Genomic DNA, 19,424 nt, shown 5'->3' with positions numbered 1-19,424 from the left:
TGGGCAGTGCCCTCTAAGTGCACTTCTATCCTGATTGCCTAGAATGGTGATCCCTGCATGTGTGAGAACACCAGACCTGGCACTGCCATCGCAGAGCACTTCTATTCTGATTGCCTAGAATGGTGACCGCTACAGGTGTGAGAACACCAAACCTGGCACTGCCCTCTCAGAGCACTTCTATCCTGATTGCCTAGGATGGTGATCCCTGCAGGTGTGAGAACACCAGAGCTGTCACTGCACTCTCAGTGCACTTCTAGCCTGAGTTCCGAGAATGGTGATCCCTGCAGGTGTGATAACACCACACCCGGCACTGCCCTCTCAGTGCTCTTCTATTCTGATTACCTAGGATGGTGATCCCTGCAGGTGGGAGAACACAAGACCTGGCACTGGCCTCAGTGCACTACTCTTCTGATTGCCTAGAATGGTGATCCCTGCAGGTGTGAGATCACCATACCTGGCACTGCCCTCTCAGTGCACTTCTATCCTGATTGCCTGTAATGGTGATCCCTGCATGTGTGAGAACACCAGACCTGGCACTGCCCTCTCAGTGCACTTCTATCCTGATTACCTAGAATGGTGATCCCTACATGTTTGAGAACACCTGACCTGGCACTGCCCTCTCAGAGCACTTCTATTCTGATTGCCTAGGATGGTGGTCCCTGCAGGTGTGAGAACACCAGGCGTGGCACTGCCTTCTCAGTGCACTTCTATCCTGATTTCCTAGAATGGTGATCCCTGCAGGTGTGAGAACACCAGGCGTGGCACTGCCATCTCAGTGCACTTCTATTCTGATTGCCTAGAATGGTGATCCCAGCTGGTGTGAGAACAGCAGACCTGGCACTGCCATCGCAGAGCACTTCTATTCTGATTGCATAGAATGGTGATCCCTACAGGTGTGAGAACACAAGAGTGGGCACTGCCCTCTCAGTGCACTTCTATTCTGATTGCCTAGAATGCTGATCCCTGCAGGTGTAAAACAACAGACCTGGCACTGCCATCTCAGTGCACTTCTATCTTGATTGCCCAGGATGGTGATCCCTGAAGGTGTGAGAACACCAGACCTGGCACTGCCCTCTCAGAGCACTTCTATTCTGATTGCCTAGGATGGTGATCCCTGTAGGTGTGAGAACACCAGACCTTGCACTGCCCTTTCAGAGCACTTCTATCCTGATTGCCTAGAATGGTGATCACTGCAGGTGTGAGAACACCAGAGCTGGCATTGCCCTCTCAGTGCACGTATCCTGATTGCCTAGAATGGTGATCCCTGCAGGTGTGAGAACACCAGACCTGGCACTGCCCTCTCAGTGCACTTCTATTCTGATTGCCTGGAATTGTGATCCCTGCAGGTGTGAGAACACCATACCTGGCATTGCCCTCTCAGTGCACTTCTATACTGATTGCCTAGGATGGTGGTCCCTGCAGGTGTGAGAACACCAGGTGTGGCACTGCACTCTCAGTGCACTTCTATCCAGATTTCCTAGAATGGTGATCCCTGCAGGTGTGAGAACACCAGGCGTGGCACTGCCCTCTCAGTGCACTTCTATTCTGATTTGCCTAGAATGGTTATCCCAGCTGGTGTGAGAACACAAGAGTGGGCACTGCCCACTCAGTGCACTTCTATCCTGATTGCCTAGAATGGTGATCCCTGCAGGTGTGAGAACACCAGACCTGGCACTGCCCTCTCATAGCACTTCTATTCTGATTGCGTAGAATGGTGATCCCTGCAGGTGTGAGAACACAAGAGTGGGAACTGCCCTCTCAGTGCACTTCTATTCTGATTCCCTAGAATGCTGATCCCTGCAGGTGTAAAACAACAGACCTTGCACTGCCATCTCAGTGCACTTCTATCTTGATTGCCTAGGATGGTGATCCCTGCAGGTGTGAGAACACCAGACCTGGCACTGCCCTCTCAGAAAACTTCTATTCTGATTGCCTAGGATGGTGATCCCTGCAGGTGTGAAAACACCAGAGTGGACCATGCCTCTCAGTGCACTTCTATTCTGATTGCCTGGAATTGTGATCCCTGCAGGTGTGATAACACCATACCTGGCATTGCCCTCTCAGTGCACTTCTATTCTGATTGAATAGGATGGTGGTCCCTGCAGGCGTGAGAACACCAGGTGTGGCACTGCACTCTCAGTGCACTTCTATCCTGATTTCCTAGAATGGTGATCCCTGCAGGTGTGAGAACACCAGGCGTGGCACTGCCCTCTCAGTGCACTTCTATCCAGATTTCCTAGAATGGTGATCCCTGCAGGTGTGAGAACACCAGGCGTGGCACTGCCCTCTCAGTGCACTTCTATTCTGATTTGCCTAGAATGGTTATCCCAGCTGGTGTGAGAACACAAGAGTGGGCACTGCCCACTCAGTGCACTTCTATCCTGATTGCCTAGAATGGTGATCCCTGCAGGTGTGAGAACACCAGACCTGGCACTGCCCTCTCATAGCACTTCTATTCTGATTGCGTAGAATGGTGATCCCTGCAGGTGTGAGAACACAAGAGTGGGAACTGCCCTCTCAGTGCACTTCTATTCTGATTCCCTAGAATGCTGATCCCTGCAGGTGTAAAACAACAGACCTTGCACTGCCATCTCAGTGCACTTCTATCTTGATTGCCTAGGATGGTGATCCCTGCAGGTGTGAGAACACCAGACCTGGCACTGCCCTCTCAGAAAACTTCTATTCTGATTGCCTAGGATGGTGATCCCTGCAGGTGTGAAAACACCAGAGTGGACCATGCCTCTCAGTGCACTTCTATTCTGATTGCCTGGAATTGTGATCCCTGCAGGTGTGATAACACCATACCTGGCATTGCCCTCTCAGTGCACTTCTATTCTGATTGAATAGGATGGTGGTCCCTGCAGGCGTGAGAACACCAGGTGTGGCACTGCACTCTCAGTGCACTTCTATCCTGATTTCCTAGAATGGTGATCCCTGCAGGTGTGAGAACACCAGGCGTGGCACTGCCCTCTCAGTGCACTTCTATTCTGATTGCCTAGAATGTTGATCCCAGCTGGTGTGAGAACACCAGACCTGGCACTGCCCTCTCAGTGCACTTCTATCCTGATTGCCTACAATGGTGATCCCTGCAGGTGTGAGAACACCAGTCCTGGCACTGCCCTCTCAGAGCACTTCTATTTTGATTGCCTAGAATGGTGACCCCTGCAGGTGTGAGAACACCAGACCTGGCACTGCCCTCTAAGTGCACTTCTATCCTGATTGCCTACAATGGTGATCCCTGCAGGTGTGAGAACACCAGACCGGGCACTGCCCTCTCAGAGCACTTCTATTCTGATTGCGTAGAATGGTGATCCCTGCAGGTGTGAGAACACAAGAGTGGGCACTGCCCTCTCAGAGCACTTCTATCCTGATTGCCTAGAATGGTGACCCCTGCAGATGTGAGAACACAAGAGTGGGCACTGCCCTCTCAGTGCACTTCTATTCTGATTGCCTAGAATGCTGATCCCTGCAGGTGTAAAACAACAGACCTGGCACTGCCATCTCAGTGCACTACTATCTTGATTGCCTAGGATTGTGATCCCTGCAGGTGTGAGAACACAAGAGTGGGCACTGCCCTCTCAGTGCACTTCTATTCTGATTGCCAAGAATGCTGATCCCTGCAGGTGTAAAACACCAGACCTGGCACTGCCCTCTCAGAGCACTTCTATCCTGATTGCGTAGAATGGTGATCCCTGCAGTTGTGAGAAGACAAGAGTGGGCACTGCCCTCTCAATGCACTTCTGTTCTGATTGCCTAGAATGCTGATCCCTGCAGGTGTAAAACAACAGACCTGGCACTGCCATCTCAGTGCACTACTATCTTGATTGCCTAGGATGGTGATCCCTGCAGGTGTGAGAACACCATACCTGGCACTGCCCTCTCAGAGCACTTCTATTCTGATTGCCTAGGATGGTGATCCCTGTAGGTGTGAGAACACCAGACCTGGCACTGTCCTCTCAGAGCACTTCTATCCTGATTGCCTAGAATGGTGATCCATGTCGGTGTGAGAACACCAGACCTGGCACTGCCCATTCAGTGCACTTCTATCCTGATTGCCTAGAATGGTGATCCCTGCAGGTGTGAGAACACCAGACCTGGCACTGCCCTTTCAGTGCACTTCTATTTCGATTGCCTAGAATACTGATCCCTGCAGGTGTGAGAACACCAGACCTGGCACTGCCCTCTTAAAGCACTTCTATCCTGATTGACTAGGATGTTGATCCCTGAAGCTTTGAGAAAACCAGGACTGGCACTGCCCTCTCAGTGCACTTCTATTCTGATTTGCCTAGAATGGTTATCCCAGCTGGTGTGAGAACACAAGAGTGGGCACTGCCCTCTCAGTGCACTTCTATCCTGATTGCCTAGAATGGTGATCCCTGCAGGTGTGAGAACACCAGACCTGGCACTGTCCTCTCAGAGCACTTATATTCTGATTGCATAGAATGGTGATCCCTGCAGGTGTGAGAACACAAGAGTGGGCACTGCCCTCTCAGTGCACTTCTATTCTGATTGCCTAGAATGCAGATCCCTGCAGGTGTAAAACAACAGACCTTGCACTGCCATCTCAGTGCACTTCGATCTTGATTTCCTAGGATGGTGATCACTGCAGGTGTGAGAACACCAAACCTGGCACTGCCCTCTGAGTGCACTTTTGTCCTGATTGCCTAGAATGGTGATCCCTGCAGGTGTGAGAACATCAGAGCGGGCACTGCCCTCTCAGTGCACTTCTATACTGATTACCTAGAATGGTGATCCCTACATGTTTGAGAACACCTGACCTGGCACTGCCCTCTCAGTGCACTTCTATTCTGATTGCCTAGGATGGTGATCCCTGTAGGTGTGAGAACACCAGACCTGGCACTGCCCGTTCGGTGCACTTCTATCCCGATTGCCTATGATGGTGATCCCTGTAGGTGTGAGAACACCAGACCTGGCAATGCCCTCTCAGTGCACTTCTATACTGATTACCTAGAATGGTGATCCCTACATGTTTGAGAAAACCTGACCTGGCACTGCCCTCTCAGTGCACTTCTATTCTGATTGCCTAGGATGGTGGTCCCTGCAGGTGTGAGAACACCTGGCGTGGCACTGCCCTCTCAGTGCACTTCTATTCTGATTGCCTGGAATGGTGATCCCAGCTGGTGTGAGAACACAAGAGTGGGCAGTGCCCATTCAGTGCACTTCTATCCTGATTGCCTAGAATGGTGATCCCTGCAGGTGTGAGAACACCAGACCTGGCACTGCCCTTTCAGTGCACTTCTATTTCGATTGCCTAGAATACTGATCCCTGCAGGTGTGAGAACACCAGACCGGGCACTGCTTCTTAAAGCACTTCTATCCTGATTGACTAGGATGTTGATCCCTGAAGCTTTGAGAAAACCAGGACTGGCACTGCCCTCTCAGTGCACTTCTATTCTGATTTGCCTAGAATGGTTATCCCAGCTGGTGTGAGAACACAAGAGTGGGCACTGCCCTCTCAGTGCACTTCTATCCTGATTGCCTAGAATGGTGATCCCTGCAGGTGTGAGAACACCAGACCTGGCACTGTCCTCTCAGAGCACTTCTATTCTGATTGCGTAGAATGGTGATCCCTGCAGGTGTGAGAACACAAGAGTGGGCATTGCCCTCTCAGTGCACTTCTATTCTGATTGCCTAGAATCCAGATCCCTGCAGGTGTAAAACAACAGACCTTGCACTGCCATCTCAGTTCACTTCGATCTTGATTTCCTAGGATGGTGATCACTGCAGGTGTGAGAACACTAAACCTGGCACTGCCCTCTGAATGCACTTTTGTCCTGATTGCCTAGAATGGTGATCCCTGCAGGTGTGAGAACATCAGAGCGGGCACTGCCCTCCCAGTGCACTTCTATACTGATTACCTAGAATGGTGATCCCTACATGTTTGAGAACAACTGACCTGGCACTGCCCTCTCAGTGCACTTCTATTCTGATTGCCTAGGATGGTGATCCCTGTAGGTGTGAGAACACCAGACCTGGCACTGCCCTCTCAGTGCACTTCTATACTGATTACCTAGAATGTCGATCCCTACATGTTTGAGAAAACCTGACCTGGCACTGCTCTCTCAGTGCACTTCTATTCTGATTGCCTAGGATGGTGGTCCCTGCAGGTGTGAGAACACCAGGCGTGGCACTGCCCTCTCAGTGCACTTCTATTCTGATTGCCTGGAATGGTGATCCCAGCTGGTGTGAGAACACAAGAGTGGGCAGTGCCCTCTAAGTGCACTTCTATCCTGATTGCCTAGAATGGTGATCCCTGCATGTGTGAGAACACCAGACCTGGCACTGCCATCGCAGAGCACTTCTATTCTGATTGCCTAGGATGGTGATCCCTGCAGGTGTGAGAACACAAGAGTGGGCACTGCCCTCTCAGTGCACTTCTATTCTGATTGCCAAGAATGCTGATCCCTGCAGGTGTAAAACACCAGACCTGGCACTGCCCTCTCAGAGCACTTCTATCCTGATTGCGTAGAATGGTGATCCCTGCAGTTGTGAGAAGACAAGAGTGGGCACTGCCCTCTCAATGCACTTCTGTTCTGATTGCCTAGAATGCTGATCCCTGCAGGTGTAAAACAACAGACCTGGCACTGCCATCTCAGTGCACTACTATCTTGATTGCCTAGGATGGTGATCCCTGCAGGTGTGAGAACACCATACCTGGCACTGCCCTCTCAGAGCACTTCTATTCTGATTGCCTAGGATGGTGATCCCTGTAGGTGTGAGAACACCAGACCTGGCACTGTCCTCTCAGAGCACTTCTATCCTGATTGCCTAGAATGGTGATCCATGTCGGTGTGAGAACACCAGACCTGGCACTGCCCATTCAGTGCACTTCTATCCTGATTGCCTAGAATGGTGATCCCTGCAGGTGTGAGAACACCAGACCTGGCACTGCCCTTTCAGTGCACTTCTATTTCGATTGCCTAGAATACTGATCCCTGCAGGTGTGAGAACACCAGACCTGGCACTGCCCTCTTAAAGCACTTCTATCCTGATTGACTAGGATGTTGATCCCTGAAGCTTTGAGAACACCAGACCTGGCACTGCCATCGCAGAGCACTTCTATTCTGATTGCCTAGGATGGTGATCCCTGCAGGTGTTAGAACACAAGAGTGGGCACTGCCCTCTCAGTGCACTTCTATTCTGATTGCCAAGAATGCTGATCCCTGCAGGTGTAAAACACCAGACCTGGCACTGCCCTCTCAGAGCACTTCTATCCTGATTGCGTAGAATGGTGATCCCTGCAGTTGTGAGAAGACAAGAGTGGGCACTGCCCTCTCAATGCACTTCTGTTCTGATTGCCTAGAATGCTGATCCCTGCAGGTGTAAAACAACAGACCTGGCACTGCCATCTCAGTGCACTACTATCTTGATTGCCTAGGATGGTGATCCCTGCAGGTGTGAGAACACCATACCTGGCACTGCCCTCTCAGAGCACTTCTATTCTGATTGCCTAGGATGGTGATCCCTGTAGGTGTGAGAACACCAGACCTGGCACTGTCCTCTCAGAGCACTTCTATCCTGATTGCCTAGAATGGTGATCCATGTCGGTGTGAGAACACCAGACCTGGCACTGCCCATTCAGTGCACTTCTATCCTGATTGCCTAGAATGGTGATCCCTGCAGGTGTGAGAACACCAGACCTGGCACTGCCCTTTCAGTGCACTTCTATTTCGATTGCCTAGAATACTGATCCCTGCAGGTGTGAGAACACCAGACCTGGCACTGCCCTCTTAAAGCACTTCTATCCTGATTGACTAGGATGTTGATCCCTGAAGCTTTGAGAAAACCAGGACTGGCACTGCCCTCTCAGTGCACTTCTATTCTGATTTGCCTAGAATGGTTATCCCAGCTGGTGTGAGAACACAAGAGTGGGCACTGCCCTCTCAGTGCACTTCTATCCTGATTGCCTAGAATGGTGATCCCTGCAGGTGTGAGAACACCAGACCTGGCACTGTCCTCTCAGAGCACTTATATTCTGATTGCATAGAATGGTGATCCCTGCAGGTGTGAGAACACAAGAGTGGGCACTGCCCTCTCAGTGCACTTCTATTCTGATTGCCTAGAATGCAGATCCCTGCAGGTGTAAAACAACAGACCTTGCACTGCCATCTCAGTGCACTTCGATCTTGATTTCCTAGGATGGTGATCACTGCAGGTGTGAGAACACCAAACCTGGCACTGCCCTCTGAGTGCACTTTTGTCCTGATTGCCTAGAATGGTAATCCCTGCAGGTGTGAGAACATCAGAGCGGGCACTGCCCTCTCAGTGCACTTCTATACTGATTACCTAGAATGGTGATCCCTACATGTTTGAGAACACCTGACCTGGCACTGCCCTCTCAGTGCACTTCTATTCTGATTGCCTAGGATGGTGATCCCTGTAGGTGTGAGAACACCAGACCTGGCACTGCCCGTTCGGTGCACTTCTATCCCGATTGCCTATGATGGTGATCCCTGTAGGTGTGAGAACACCAGACCTGGCAATGCCCTCTCAGTGCACTTCTATACTGATTACCTAGAATGGTGATCCCTACATGTTTGAGAAAACCTGACCTGGCACTGCCCTCTCAGTGCACTTCTATTCTGATTGCCTAGGATGGTGGTCCCTGCAGGTGTGAGAACACCAGGCGTGGCACTGCCCTCTCAGTGCACTTCTATTCTGATTGCCTGGAATGGTGATCCCAGCTGGTGTGAGAACACAAGAGTGGGCAGTGCCCATTCAGTGCACTTCTATCCTGATTGCCTAGAATGGTGATCCCTGCAGGTGTGAGAACACCAGACCTGGCACTGCCCTTTCAGTGCACTTCTATTTCGATTGCCTAGAATACTGATCCCTGCAGGTGTGAGAACACCAGACCTGGCACTGCCCTCTTAAAGCACTTCTATCCTGATTGACTAGGATGTTGATCCCTGAAGCTTTGAGAAAACCAGGACTGGCACTGCCCTCTCAGTGCACTTCTATTCTGATTTGCCTAGAATGGTTATCCCAGCTGGTGTGAGAACACAAGAGTGGGCACTGCCCTCTCAGTGCACTTCTATCCTGATTGCCTAGAATGGTGATCCCTGCAGGTGTGAGAACACCAGACCTGGCACTGTCCTCTCAGAGCACTTCTATTCTGATTGCGTAGAATGGTGATCCCTGCAGGTGTGAGAACACAAGAGTGGGCACTGCCCTCTCAGTGCACTTCTATTCTGATTGCCTAGAATGCAGATCCCTGCAGGTGTAAAACAACAGACCTTGCACTGCCATCTCAGTTCACTTCGATCTTGATTTCCTAGGATGGTGATCACTGCAGGTGTGAGAACACCATACCTGGCACTGCCCTCTCAGAGCACTTCTATTCTGATTGCCTAGGATGGTGATCCCTGTAGGTGTGAGAACACCAGACCTGGCACTGTCCTCTCAGAGCACTTCTATCCTGATTGCCTAGAATGGTGATCCATGTCGGTGTGAGAACACCAGACCTGGCACTGCCCATTCAGTGCACTTCTATCCTGATTGCCTAGAATGGTGATCCCTGCAGGTGTGAGAACACCAGACCTGGCACTGCCCTTTCAGTGCACTTCTATTTCGATTGCCTAGAATACTGATCCCTGCAGGTGTGAGAACACCAGACCTGGCACTGCCCTCTTAAAGCACTTCTATCCTGATTGACTAGGATGTTGATCCCTGAAGCTTTGAGAACACCAGACCTGGCACTGCCATCGCAGAGCACTTCTATTCTGATTGCCTAGGATGGTGATCCCTGCAGGTGTGAGAACACAAGAGTGGGCACTGCCCTCTCAGTGCACTTCTATTCTGATTGCCAAGAATGCTGATCCCTGCAGGTGTAAAACACCAGACCTGGCACTGCCCTCTCAGAGCACTTCTATCCTGATTGCGTAGAATGGTGATCCCTGCAGTTGTGAGAAGACAAGAGTGGGCACTGCCCTCTCAATGCACTTCTGTTCTGATTGCCTAGAATGCTGATCCCTGCAGGTGTAAAACAACAGACCTGGCACTGCCATCTCAGTGCACTACTATCTTGATTGCCTAGGATGGTGATCCCTGCAGGTGTGAGAACACCATACCTGGCACTGCCCTCTCAGAGCACTTCTATTCTGATTGCCTAGGATGGTGATCCCTGTAGGTGTGAGAACACCAGACCTGGCACTGTCCTCTCAGAGCACTTCTATCCTGATTGCCTAGAATGGTGATCCATGTCGGTGTGAGAACACCAGACCTGGCACTGCCCATTCAGTGCACTTCTATCCTGATTGCCTAGAATGGTGATCCCTGCAGGTGTGAGAACACCAGACCTGGCACTGCCCTTTCAGTGCACTTCTATTTCGATTGCCTAGAATACTGATCCCTGCAGGTGTGAGAACACCAGACCTGGCACTGCCCTCTTAAAGCACTTCTATCCTGATTGACTAGGATGTTGATCCCTGAAGCTTTGAGAAAACCAGGACTGGCACTGCCCTCTCAGTGCACTTCTATTCTGATTTGCCTAGAATGGTTATCCCAGCTGGTGTGAGAACACAAGAGTGGGCACTGCCCTCTCAGTGCACTTCTATCCTGATTGCCTAGAATGGTGATCCCTGCAGGTGTGAGAACACCAGACCTGGCACTGTCCTCTCAGAGCACTTATATTCTGATTGCATAGAATGGTGATCCCTGCAGGTGTGAGAACACAAGAGTGGGCACTGCCCTCTCAGTGCACTTCTATTCTGATTGCCTAGAATGCAGATCCCTGCAGGTGTAAAACAACAGACCTTGCACTGCCATCTCAGTGCACTTCGATCTTGATTTCCTAGGATGGTGATCACTGCAGGTGTGAGAACACCAAACCTGGCACTGCCCTCTGAGTGCACTTTTGTCCTGATTGCCTAGAATGGTGATCCCTGCAGGTGTGAGAACATCAGAGCGGGCACTGCCCTCTCAGTGCACTTCTATACTGATTACCTAGAATGGTGATCCCTACATGTTTGAGAACACCTGACCTGGCACTGCCCTCTCAGTGCACTTCTATTCTGATTGCCTAGGATGGTGATCCCTGTAGGTGTGAGAACACCAGACCTGGCACTGCCCGTTCGGTGCACTTCTATCCCGATTGCCTATGATGGTGATCCCTGTAGGTGTGAGAACACCAGACCTGGCAATGCCCTCTCAGTGCACTTCTATACTGATTACCTAGAATGGTGATCCCTACATGTTTGAGAAAACCTGACCTGGCACTGCCCTCTCAGTGCACTTCTATTCTGATTGCCTAGGATGGTGGTCCCTGCAGGTGTGAGAACACCAGGCGTGGCACTGCCCTCTCAGTGCACTTCTATTCTGATTGCCTGGAATGGTGATCCCAGCTGGTGTGAGAACACAAGAGTGGGCAGTGCCCATTCAGTGCACTTCTATCCTGATTGCCTAGAATGGTGATCCCTGCAGGTGTGAGAACACCAGACCTGGCACTGCCCTTTCAGTGCACTTCTATTTCGATTGCCTAGAATACTGATCCCTGCAGGTGTGAGAACACCAGACCTGGCACTGCCCTCTTAAAGCACTTCTATCCTGATTGACTAGGATGTTGATCCCTGAAGCTTTGAGAAAACCAGGACTGGCACTGCCCTCTCAGTGCACTTCTATTCTGATTTGCCTAGAATGGTTATCCCAGCTGGTGTGAGAACACAAGAGTGGGCACTGCCCTCTCAGTGCACTTCTATCCTGATTGCCTAGAATGGTGATCCCTGCAGGTGTGAGAACACCAGACCTGGCACTGTCCTCTCAGAGCACTTCTATTCTGATTGCGTAGAATGGTGATCCCTGCAGGTGTGAGAACACAAGAGTGGGCACTGCCCTCTCAGTGCACTTCTATTCTGATTGCCTAGAATGCAGATCCCTGCAGGTGTAAAACAACAGACCTTGCACTGCCATCTCAGTTCACTTCGATCTTGATTTCCTAGGATGGTGATCACTGCAGGTGTGAGAACACCAAACCTGGCACTGCCCTCTGAGTGCACTTTTGTCCTGATTGCCTAGAATGGTGATCCCTGCAGGTGTGAGAACATCAGAGCGGGCACTGCCCTCCCAGTGCACTTCTATACTGATTACCTAGAATGGTGATCCCTACATGTTTGAGAACAACTGACCTGGCACTGCCCTCTCAGTGCACCTCTATTCTGATTGCCTAGGATGGTGATCCCTGTAGGTGTGAGAACACCAGACCTGGCACTGCCCTCTCAGTGCACTTCTATACTGATTACCTAGAATGGTGATCCCTACATGTTTGAGAAAACCTGACCTGGCACTGCCCTCTCAGTGCACTTCTATTCTGATTGCCTAGGATGGTGGTCCCTGCAGGTGTGAGAACACCAGGCGTGGCACTGCCCTCTCAGTGCACTTCTATTCTGATTGCCTGGAATGGTGATCCCAGCTGGTGTGAGAACACAAGAGTGGGCAGTGCCCTCTAAGTGCACTTCTATCCTGATTGCCTAGAATGGTGATCCCTGCATGTGTGAGAACACCAGACCTGGCACTGCCATCGCAGAGCACATCTATTCTGATTGCCTAGAATGGTGACCCCTGCAGGTGTGAGAACACCAAACCTGGCACTGCCCTCTCAGAGCACTTCTATCCTGATTGCCTAGGATGGTGATCCCTGCAGGTGTGAGAACACCAGAGCTGTCACTGCACTCTCAGTGCACTTCTATCCTGATTTCCGAGAATGGTGATCCCTGCAGGTGTGATAACACCACACCCGGCACTGCCCTCTCAGTGCTCTTCTATTCTGATTACCTAGGATGGTGATCCCTGCAGGTGTGAGAACACCAGAGCGGGCTCCCCCCTCTCAGTGCACTTCTTTTCTGATTGCCTAGAATGGTGATCCCTGCAGGTGGGAGAACACAAGACCTGGCACTGCCCTCAGTGCACTTCTCTTCTGATTGCCTATAATGGTGATCCCTGCATGTGTGAGAACACCAGACCTGGCACTGCCCTCTCAGTGCACATCTATCCTGATTACCTAGAATGGTGATCCCTACATGTTTGAGAACACCTGACCTGGCACTGCCCTCTCAGTGCACTTCTATTCTGATTGCCTAGGATGGTGGTCCCTGCAGGTGTGAGAACACCAGGCGTGGCACTGCCTTCTCAGTGCACTTCTATCCTGATTGCCTGGAAATGTGATCCCTGCAGGTGTGAGAACACCAGGCGTGGCACTGCCCTCTCAGTGCACTTCTATTCTGATTGCCTAGGATGGTGGTCCCTGCAGGTGTGAGAACACCAGGCGTGGCACTGCACTCTCAGTGCACTTCTATCCTGATTTCCTAGAATGGTGATCCCTGCAGATGTGAGAACACCAGACCTGGCACTGCCTTCTCAGAGCACTTCTATTCTGATTGCCTAGAATAATGACCCCTGCAGGTGTGAGAACACCAGACCTGGCACTGCCCTCTCAGTGCACTTCTATCCTGATTGCCTAGAATGGTGATCCCTGCAGGTGTGAGAACACCAGACCTGGCACTGCCCTCTCAGAGCACTTCTATCCTGATTGCCTAGAATGGTGACCCCTGCAGGTGTGAGAACACCAGACCTGGCACTGCCCTCTCAGAGCACTTCTATCCTGATTGCGTAGAATGGTGATCCCTGCAGGTGTGAGAACACAAGAGTGGGCACTGCCCTCTCAGTCCACTTCTATTCTGATTGCCTAGAATGCTGATCCATGCAGGTGTAAAACAACAGACCTGGCACTGCCATCTCAGTGCACTACTATCTTGATTGCCTAGGATGGTGATCCCTGCAGGTGTGAGAACACCAGACCTGGTACTGCCCTCTTAGAGCACTTCTATTCTGATTGCCTAGGATGGTGATCCCTGTAGGTGTGAGAACACCAGACCTGGCACTGCCCTCTCAGAGCACTTCTATCCTGATTGCCTAGAATGGTGATCCCTGCAGGTGTGAGAACACCAGACCTGGCACTGCCCTTTCAGTGCACTTCTATTTCGATTGCATAGAATACTGATCCCTGCAGGTGTGAGAACACCAGGCCTGGCACTGCCCTCTTAAAGCACTTCTATCCTGATTGACTAGGATGGTGATCCCTGCAGCTTTGAGAAAACCAGGACTGGCACTGCCCTCTCAGTGCACTTCTATTCTGATTTGCCTAGAATGGTTATCCCAGCTGGTGTGAGAACACAAGAGTGGGCACTGCCCTCTCAGTGCACTTCTAACCTGATTGCCTAGAATGGTGATCCCTGCAGGTGTGAGAACACCAGACCTGGCACTGCCCTCTCAGAGCACTTCTATTCTGATTGCGTAGAATGGTGATCCCTTCAGGTTTGAGAACACAAGAGTGGGCACTGCCCTCTCAGTGCACTTCTATCCTGATTGCCTAGAATGGTGATCCCTGCAGGTGTGAGAACACCAGACCTGGCACTGCCCTCTCAGAGCACTTCTATTCTGATTGCCTAGAATGCTGATCCCTCTAGGTGTAAAACAACAGACCTTGCACTGCCATCTCAGTGCACTTCTATCTTGATTTCCTAGGATGGTGATCACTGCAGGTGTGAGAACACCAAACCTGGCACTGCCCTCTGAGTGCACTTTTGTCCTGATTGCCTAGAATGGTGATCCCTGCAGGTGTGAGAACATCAGAGCGGGCACTGCCCTCTCAGTGCACTTCTATACTGATTACCTAGAATGGTGATCCCTACATGTTTGAGAACACCTGACCTGGCACTGCCCTCTCAGTGCACTTCTATTCTGATTGCATAGGATGGTGATCCCTGTAGGTGTGAGAACACCAGACCTGGCACTGCCCTCTCAGTGCACTTCTATACTGATTACCTAGAATGGTGATCCCTAAATGTTTGAGAAAACCTGACCTGGCTCTGCCCTCTCAGTGCACTTCTATTCTGATTGCCTAGGATGGTGGTCCCTGCAGGTGTGAGAACACCAGGCGTGGCACTGCCCTCTCAGTGCACTTCTATTCTGATTGCCTGGAATGGTGATCCCAGCTGGTGTGAGAACACAAGAGTGGGCAGTGCCCTCTAAGTGCACTTCTATCCTGATTGCCTAGAATGGTGATCCCTGCATGTGTGAGAACACCAGACCTGGCACTGCCATCGCAGAGCACTTCTATTCTGATTGCCTAGAATGGTGACCGCTGCAGGTGTGAGAACACCAAACCTGGCACTGCCCTCTCAGAGCACTTCTATCCTGATTGCCTAGGATGGTGATCCCTGCAGGTGTGAGAACACCAGAGCTGTCACTGCACTCTCAGTGCACTTCTAGCCTGAGTTCCAAGAATGGTGATCCCTGCAGGTGTGATAACACCACACCCGGCACTGCCCTCTCAGTGCTCTTCTATTCTGATTACCTAGGATGGTGATCCCTGCAGGTGGGAGAACACAAGACCTGGCACTGGCCTCAGTGCACTTCTCTTCTGATTGCCTAGAATGGTGATCCCTGCAGGTGTGAGATCACCATACCTGGCACTGCCCTCTCAGTGCACTTCTATCCTGATTGCCTGTAATGGTGATCCCTGCATGTGTGAGAACACCAGACCTTGCACTGCCCTCTCAGTGCACTTCTATCCTGATTACCTAGAATGGTGATCCCTACATATTTGAGAACACCTGACCTGGCACTGCCCTCTCAGAGCACTTCTATTCTGATTGCCTAGGATGGTGGTCCCTGCAGGTGTGAGAACACCAGGCGTGGCACTGCCTTCTCAGTGCACTTCTATCCTGATTTCCTAGAATGGTGATCCCTGCAGGTGTGAGAACACCAGGCGTGGCACTGCCATCTCAGTGCACTTCTATTCTGATTTCCTAGAATGGTGATCCCAGCTGGTGTGAGAACACAAGAGTGGACAGTGCCCTCTACGTGCACTTCTATCCTGATTGCCTAGAATGGTGATCCCCGCATGTGTGGGAACAGCAGACCTGGCACTGCCATCGCAGAGCACTTCTATTCTGATTGCATAGAATGGTGATCCCTACAGGTGTGAGAACACAAGAGTGGGAACTGCCCTCTCAGTGCACTTCTATTCTGATTGCCTAGAATGCTGATCCCTGCAGGTGTAAAACAACAGACCTGGCACTGCCATCTCAGTGCACTTCTATCTTGATTGCCTAGGATGGTGATCCCTGAAGGTGTGAGAACACCAGACCTGGCACTGCCCTCTCAGAGCACTTCTATTCTGATTGCCTAGGATGGTGATCCCTGTAGGTGTGAGAACACCAGACCTTGCACTGCCCTTTCAGAGCACTTCTATCCTGATTGCCTAGAATGGTGATCACTGCAGGTGTGAGAACACCAGAGCTGGCATTGCCCTCTCAGTGCACGTATCCTGATTGCCTAGAATGGTGATCCCTGCAGGTGTGAGAACACCAGACCTGGCACTGCCCTCTCAGTGCACTTCTATTCTGATTGCCTGGAATTGTGATCCCTGCAGGTGTGAGAACACCATACCTGGCATTGCCCTCTCAGTGCACTTCTATACTGATTGCCTAGGATGGTGGTCCCTGCAGGTGTGAGAACACCAGGCGTGGCACTGCACTCTCAGTGCACTTCTATCCAGATTTCCTAGAATGGTGATCCCTGCAGGTGTGAGAACACCAGGCGTGGCACTGCCCTCTCAGTGCACTTCTATTCTGATTTGCCTAGAATGGTTATCCCAGCTGGTGTGAGAACACAAGAGTGGGCACTGCCCACTCAGTGCACTTCTATCCTGATTGCCTAGAATGGTGATCCCTGCAGGTGTGAGAACACCAGACCTGGCACTGCCCTCTCATAGCACTTCTATTCTGATTGCGTAGAATGGTGATCCCTGCAGGTGTGAGAACACAAGAGTGGGAACTGCCCTCTCAGTGCACTTCTATTCTGATTCCCTAGAATGCTGATCCCTGCAGGTGTAAAACAACAGACCTTGCACTGCCATCTCAGTGCACTTCTATCTTGATTGCCTAGGATGGTGATCCCTGCAGGTGTGAGAACACCAGACCTGGCACTGCCCTCTCAGAAAACTTCTATTCTGATTGCCTAGGATGGTGATCCCTGCAGGTGTGAAAACACCAGAGTGGACCATGCCTCTCAGTGCACTTCTATTCTGATTGCCTGGAATTGTGATCCCTGCAGGTGTGATAACACCATACCTGGCATTGCCCTCTCAGTGCACTTCTATTCTGATTGAATAGGATGGTGGTCCCTGCAGGCGTGAGAACACCAGGTGTGGCACTGCACTCTCAGTGCACTTCTATCCTGATTTCCTAGAATGGTGATCCCTGCAGGTGTGAGAACACCAGGCGTGGCACTGCCCTCTCAGTGCACTTCTATTCTGATTGCCTAGAATGTTGATCCCAGCTGGTGTGAGAACACCAGACCTGGCACTGCCCTCTCAGTGCACTTCTATCCTGATTGCCTACAATGGTGATCCCTGCAGGTGTGAGAACACCAGTCCTGGCACTGCCCTCTCAGAGCACTTCTATTTTGATTGCCTAGAATGGTGACCCCTGCAGGTGTGAGAACACCAGATGTGGCACTGCCCTCTAAGTGCACTTCTATCCTGATTGCCTACAATGGTGATCCCTGCAGGTGTGAGAACACCAGACCAGGCACTGCCCTCTCAGAGCACTTCTATTCTGATTGCGTAGAATGGTGATCCCTGCAGGTTGGAGAACACAAGAGTGGGCACTGCCCTCTCAGAGCACTTCTATCCTGATTGCCTAGAATGGTGACCCCTGCAGATGTGAGAACACAAGAGTGGGCACTGCCCTCTCAGTGCACTTCTATTCTGATTGCCTAGAATGCTGATCCCTGCAGGTGTAAAACCACAGACCTGGCACTGCCATCTCAGTGCACTACTATCTTGATTGCCTAGGATGGTGATCCCTGCAGGTGTGAGAACACAAGAGTGGGCACTGCCCTCTCAGTGCACTTCTATTCTGATTGCCAAGAATGCTGATCCCTGCAGGTGTAAAACACCAGACCTGGCACTGCCCTCTCAGAGCACTTCTATCCTGATTGCGTAGAATGGTGATCCCTGCAGTTGTGAGAAGACAAGAGTGGGCACTGCCCTCTCAATGCACTTCTGTTCTGATTGCCTAGAATGCTGATCCCTGCAGGTGTAAAACAACAGACCTGGCACTGCCATCTCAGTGCACTACTATCTTGATTGCCTAGGATGGTGATCCCTGCAGGTGTGAGAACACCATACCTGGCACTGCCCTCTCAGAGCACTTCTATTCTGATTGCCTAGGATGGTGATCCCTGTAGGTGTGAGAACACCAGACCTGGCACTGTCCTCTCAGAGCACTTCTATCCTGATTGCCTAGAATGGTGATCCATGTCGGTGTGAGAACACCAGACCTGGCACTGCCCATTCAGTGCACTTCTATCCTGATTGCCTAGAATGGTGATCCCTGCAGGTGTGAGAACACCAGACCTGGCACTGCCCTTTCAGTGCACTTCTATTTCGATTGCCTAGAATACTGATCCCTGCAGGTGTGAGAACACCAGACCTGGCACTGCCCTCTTAAAGCACTTCTATCCTGATTGACTAGGATGTTGATCCCTGAAGCTTTGAGAAAACCAGGACTGGCACTGCCCTCTCAGTGCACTTCTATTCTGATTTGCCTAGAATGGTTATCCCAGCTGGTGTGAGAACACAAGAGTGGGCACTGCCCTCTCAGTGCACTTCTATCCTGATTGCCTAGAATGGTGATCCCTGCAGGTGTGAGAACACCAGACCTGGCACTGTCCTCTCAGAGCACTTATATTCTGATTGCATAGAATGGTGATCCCTGCAGGTGTGAGAACACAAGAGTGGGCACTGCCCTCTCAGTGCACTTCTATTCTGATTGCCTAGAATGCAGATCCCTGCAGGTGTAAAACAACAGACCTTGTACTGCCATCTCAGTGCACTTCGATCTTGATTTCCTAGGATGGTGATCACTGCAGGTGTGAGAACACCAAACCTGGCACTGCCCTCTGAGTGCACTTTTGTCCTGATTGCCTAGAATGGTGATCCCTGCAGGTGTGAGAACATCAGAGCGGGCACTGCCCTCTCAGTGCACTTCTATACTGATTACCTAGAATGGTGATCCCTACATGTTTGAGAACACCTGACCTGGCACTGCCCTCTCAGTGCACTTCTATTCTGATTGCCTAGGATTGTGATCCCTGTAGGTGTGAGAACACCAGACCTGGCACTGCCCGTTCGGTGCACTTCTATCCCGATTGCCTATGATGGTGATCCCTGTAGGTGTGAGAACACCAGACCTGGCAATGCCCTCTCAGTGCACTTCTATACTGATTACCTAGAATGGTGATCCCTACATGTTTGAGAAAACCTGACCTGGCACTGCCCTCTCAGTGCACTTCTATTCTGATTGCCTAGGATGGTGGTCCCTGCAGGTGTGAGAACACCA

Source organism: Ambystoma mexicanum, chromosome 8, assembly GCF_040938575.1.
Source record: "Ambystoma mexicanum isolate Mex_15411 chromosome 8, UKY_AmexF1_1, whole genome shotgun sequence".
NCBI lineage: Eukaryota > Metazoa > Chordata > Amphibia > Caudata > Ambystomatidae > Ambystoma > Ambystoma mexicanum.
Note: the sequence above shows the minus strand (reverse complement) of the source record.